General features: G+C 40.1%; 1 long non-coding RNA gene across 1 annotated transcript; it reads right to left on the bottom strand.

The window, feature by feature from the left end:
- Positions 1–3,408: 3,408 nt before the first annotated feature.
- LOC144986743 (uncharacterized) lies at positions 3,409–5,416 on the bottom strand. Its single transcript, XR_013650600.1, has 2 exons — positions 5,282–5,416; positions 3,409–3,624 (listed from the first exon to the last, which is right to left on the bottom strand). It is a non-coding gene; the product is annotated as an uncharacterized LOC144986743 (long non-coding RNA).
- Positions 5,417–5,854: the final 438 nt, after the last annotated feature.

The following is a 5,854-nucleotide window of genomic DNA, read 5'->3' as shown; positions in this document are numbered from 1 at the left end:
GTTTTATCAGGGCCTGTTTGGATGAGGTGATATCCTGGAGATGGTAAATGTTTTTGGATCAGTTAATGAGGGCAATTTCCCACGCAACACTTGACCATCTCCAATGGCACTAGTGCCGCGGCACACTGGTTTAAAAACCCTGATCTAAATTAATCAAATAGTTTAGTTCTTCCACAGCAGCTCTGTCTATGATCTTTACTGCTTCATTTCTCTGTAGTCTTTGTCATTTATCCAGTGTCTCAACAATCAGTGCTTTCACAGTGTGTGACGCCCTCTAGTGGACGTTGTGGAGTATTGTGTTTTCTCTGCAGGTTTTTGTACAGAGTTGTGTTGTTTCCTGTCACTGTGGGCTGCAGAGCACAGTAGTATACAGCAGAGTCTGTCACTGCAGCAGAGGAGATCTGCAGATGGACCTGGTTCCTCTCCTGGTTCAGGACAGCAGTCTGTCTGGGGTTTGGAGGTTTTGCTTCCACCACACTGGGTTCTTTGGTGTCAGTGATCAGGAGGAGGAATCGAGGAGCTGATCCTGGATCCTGTCTATACCACTGCAGATTCTCAGCTCTGACTGAATAATTACAGGACAGAGTAACTGTGAGCTCCTCTGATGAAAAGACTTCAGCTCTGCTGGCAGTGATTCCATCCTCCAGACTGTCACCTGCTGAACAGAAGACAGATTTTCTTCATATATCTGATCCAAACTTACAAACTCAACACAGTTTAGTTTTCATGACAGAATTAAAAGATATTTTCCAGTTTTTAAATCATGAACTTCCGTTGAATTAAATCCAGATCAGATCCTGAAGTTTTACAGAAACATACGTACATATGAGAGCTGAGAAGAAGCACATCACAGCCAGTTTCTTCATGTTTCCAAGTGTTGATGTGATGTTCATCTGAATCAGCAGAGAGAGCTTTGAGTTGTGTTTGTTCTGATGTTCAGGTTGAAGTAAAGCAGTTGTCAATCATCTGCAGTCAGTGGGAGGAGCCTGAGCTGCTCTTCTTCTATAGTTCAAAGTGTTTCCACACATTGAACTGTAATGATGGCTTGATCATTTTTTGCTGCCATTACATGTGTGTGTTGTCGGCTGTGATGTCCCCATTTTGTTGATACGATATAGTAAAATAAACATGCTGTACCTGAATCCAAATGGTAACTTCTAAGATCAACTTAATTGATTTATTTCCTTTTGAATTTTTTATGGTATATATTATTTCAATTTGATTACAAACTTTGCTTAGACAGATCAATCTGGTTGGATGGTTGGAAAATAAATGGATTGACTAGAATCAGGTAATTGTTACACCCCTACTTTCAGATGTTCTCCTCAGTAAAGAGGTCATTCATTCATTCATTCATTTTCTATTCCGTTTTAACCCTTTCGGGGTCTCGGGGCTGCCGAAGTGTATCCCGGCCACTTGTGGGCGAAGGCAGGGGGTGCCCTGGACAAGTCGCCAGTCTGTCGCAGGGTAGAATGTCCACATTCACTCTCACACCTATGGACAATTTAGAGTTGCCAATTAACCTAAATGTACATGTTTTTGGACGGTGGGAGGAAGTCTGAGATCCTGGAGAGAACCCACGCATGCACGGGGAGAACATGTAAACTCCACACAGAAAAGTCCCCACTGATGTTTTTTTGCATGTCCCCCTCCCCTACTTGAACCGGGGGCCTTCTTGCTGTGAGGCAAGAGCGCTAACCACTGAGGTCAGTTCAAGTATAAACAAAAGTTAGAATTCAGACAGGGAGCTTGGATTCACACCAGAGTTTGTTTTATTTGATAATCTGAATCAGAGGTGAAAGTTCATCTGAAGTGTTTTTGAATGAAACAAGCAAATGATGGTCTTAATATGAACAATAAACAGCCCAAAAATAAGAATCCTAAGAAAATAAAAATACTGTCAGCCTTCAACTGAAGGCAGCGCTGACGTCACTCGAGAGGTGTTGGTATCCTGAGACAAAGAGCGAGAATTAATGCAAGGCTGAGAGAAAAGCGTGAGCGCTTAAACTGAGATTGATGAGTGAGGTCTCCTTTTAAGCAGCATGGCAGATGAGGTGAGTGAAGTCAGCTGGTGGCAATCAGGGAGCAGAGCAGGCAGGGTTGGAGGGGGAGGAGTCTGACAGGCACCGCGACAAATATTCTCGAAAGATTATCTTATTTTCTGAAAAAAATAAGAATAAAAATAATCTTATCAATAAGGTTTTTCAAAAAAAAAAATTTTTGTTTCATAAAACATGTTTTAGTTTAACATTGATTTTTTTTTTTTTTTTTTGTAAATCTAACCATTTTTATCTTTTTCCATAGCAGGCCTGTTTTTGCAGTGTTTTCCAGTCATGAATTATCCACCAAACTAAATAAACCAGAGTCACAAAGAAGTCAGAAGAAGTCTTACTGGATAAACTTGGTGTAGGAAGGAGATGCAATTTATTACTCTGTGATCATCTGGTGATCTGCTCAATTTTTTGTTCTCTTCTCAGAGCTCAGTGTTCAAGCAAAAAAAAAAAGTGATGTTGGGTAGGGGCATTTCTTAAACTTAATAATCAATAATCATGATGATATATATTTTTGAGAGTCTGTTCTAAAGGATTCTTCTGCTACAAAACCAGTGTACCTTTTACACTGTCATTACATTAAATGCATTGATAAACTACAAATGTTTGTGGATTTTGTTTTTCACTTTAAAAACAATCCAGATTAAAAAATTCTGGTTCTATCCTAACTTGTTGAAGATTATTATTATTATTTATCTGCGCTTTTTCAGACGCTCAAAGCGCTTACAGTGTGTCCATTATTCATTCATACTTGGTGACGGTAACCAATGTTGTATCCACAGCTGCCCTGGGGCAGACTGACAGAGGCGTGGCTCCCAGTTCACGCTACGACCCCTCTGACCATCACCGGGACATTCATACTCATTCAGACATCAGTGGAGCTGCGCTGGAGGCACGGAGGGTGATGTGTCTTGAACAAGGACACGACATCAGTTGGCTGGGGGGAGCAGGGATCGAACCGGAGACCCTTCAATCATTGGACAACCTGCTCAACCGCCTGAGAAACTGCCACCCAGGATGTTTTAATAAATGAGTGAATAATTTTTTTAAACTGCTTTTAACAAAATTCACGTGTTTACTTGTTTAATTCATCACAGACCAATATTTACCAATATTGTTACAGTGAAAATGATCTGTTTTAACCCTTTTGATGCAAAAATGCTTTTTCTCCAAATTCACTTTCATTTAGCAAATACTTACAAGAAAGAATTGAAGTACATTTTTTTAATTGCTGTAAATAAATTAGTGCATCAAGGGGTAAAAAACATCAAATCTTCTAAAGATGACTTCCACGTGTTTGTATATTTCATTATTGTCAGTAAACTGAACCCAGAAAAACTTTCTTTGACTTTTATGCTGATGACAAACATATTTGTGTCTCTTCTATAGTTCACTAACAGCTCAGCTCCTCCCTCAGTCTCTCCATCTCTTTCATCTGATCTTACTTTTCTCTCTGCTCCTCTTAAGGGCGGCCGTGGTGCAGCGGTTGATCTCTGATTGGAAGATTGTAGGTTTTATTCCCACCTTGCCCGTATGTCATTTGTTTGAAAACCCACACGTCACTGCTGAACATCTGTATTAAAGTAAAATGTAAAAAAAAAATCATAACTATTTTTTCAGGATTTCATCATTTAGATGCAAAATCTCCATGTAAACTGAATCCACTTAAACATTATAAACACCAAAGTCCAAAGACACAAAGATACCAAAGTCCATACCAAAGTGTGTTAAGCAACAGACTGTGACATCGCCATAAAGGAGTTGCAGGGGCTTCAGGATTTTATTCTTATCAATTTTGAGTTGAATCTCACTCCACTTATAGTATTTATATTTAGAAGTTGCGCACAAAACTGTACCCCTGGAATGAAATAAGTTCATCCTGAGTCTTCTCTGACCACCCATAGTAACCACCACACCACCGACAAATTTCCAGATTTGAATTGTATTTTTGTTTCTTTGACATTTTTATAATTTTTCATTACGTTGACATGAATGAAGGATATTGTTTGCTGTGTGTTTTTATTTAAACATTAATTGTAATCATATCTGTCTTTATTTAAAATATAAATTATATAACGTTAAAGTTAGAATACACTGTTTTCTATAATACAGATCATGATCACAGATCGTGATCACACAGATCACATATTGATCCCAGATAATATATAATACAGTAAGAATATTTACTAAGACAAAAAATGATGTTACACAATAAAAGAAAATGTACTTAACATTTCTGAAACACAAAAATTAGAAAATGAGAATCCTTTTTTAATTAATTTTTTGTGTTAACGTCAGTGACTTAATTGAGGGTGAGATTTCTTCTACCCAATTCTTTTTCGAGCCATTTATCACTTTCTAGTCATAATGCTCTCTACTTTGTTATTTTGATTTTTAAAATAAAAAGAAATCTATTGAATGATTATCAACTGTTAAATATGCGTTTCATCATGTCAGTTGTGTGTTGATGTCAGACAAACACAATGTGTTCAGACCGCTGGTTTCCTTGAAGTTGTTCAGACAGCTTGAGCAGCGTCATTCTTCAGTCCTTAGAAGATTCCTGCATCAAATTCATGTCAGTCACATCTCTTTAGACGCATATCAATGTTTCTGCTCAACGCTTGTCCAAAAATTCTTCTGTCTGGTGAAGTAGTGCAAAACATGGAAGAAAGTAACAAATGAGATAAGTAATGAGGACTATCATCCTTTTTGCGCACCAGCACAACCAGAGATGCTTAGGGACTGCTACTTTCCCTAATCACCCGAGACTAGAACAAGTTGTTAATATGCTCCTTCCCGCCTTGTAGTCTGAGGGAGAGATGCATCAGTAGTGTTGCCGCACAGGAACTTCATCCAGAAGGGGGATCTCATGAGTGACATTAGATTTGTGCAGGCCAAATCAGGATCATGTGCTGAAAGGACAGACAAGTTCTTGGTGAGGAGAGATCTCAACTTGTGTTGCTCTTCCACAGGCACGGAAGACAAATCCACTGAGTCAATGGAATTGGGGGAAGAGGCTTTGGCCCCCTGAGTCGCAATAGTAGCCACCATTGAGGGAGCCTCAACCACTCCCCTGGGTAGGATAACGACACTGGCTGGGGCCGAAGTACCAATTACTGTACGTGGAGAAAGTCTCACATCTGCAGAACCCACATTGATCACAGGGACATATGCTGTCCCCTTATGTACCCTCAAAGCTTGTAAGACCAGAAGTCCAGAAGGGAGCTCACACTCAGAAGGCTCAAACATGCCTGATCCCTGGTCAGAACAAGTAGAATGGATCATTTTCAGGGCACCACCTGGGATCCAACAGGCCTTGGGACCACGAACTGTTGCATTGTGAGGGCACCACACCAAAGACCCTGTGGAAGCAAACCAAAAAGATTGGCAGCAGGGCATTACCTCAGCAACCACAGGACATGCAGGGCGAAGAGGCACACATCGCACACATACCTTGATATCACCTGAAGGGAGGGGCAGGGAGCGATGCACTCCATTTCACCTTTTCCAGTCACAAGCAGATCCGCTGTGTGACAAGAAATTGTAATAAGCACTGCACTAGAAACAAAAGAACACCACAATGTATGGACAGCAAGCCCAACCACAATACGTGCACTGACAGGTGCAGGAATCCAGAAAGAGGCAGCCTCAGCCAGGAATGAAGGAGAGCCAGCTCAGTCCCATTTTATAGGTGGCCAGGTGCTCAATAGCAGCACCAGATGGGAGTGACTATGTCCGTGACCCACAATAAAAAAAAAATGTTTTTTTTAACATTTATGGAAACATAAATTAGTTAAATTAAT

This window comes from Oryzias latipes, chromosome 17 (genome assembly GCF_053564925.1).
Source record: "Oryzias latipes strain Hd-rR chromosome 17, Olatipes_Hd-rR_3.1".
Classification (NCBI taxonomy): domain Eukaryota; kingdom Metazoa; phylum Chordata; class Actinopteri; order Beloniformes; family Adrianichthyidae; genus Oryzias; species Oryzias latipes.
This window is presented reverse-complemented; position numbering and strand designations above follow the sequence as displayed.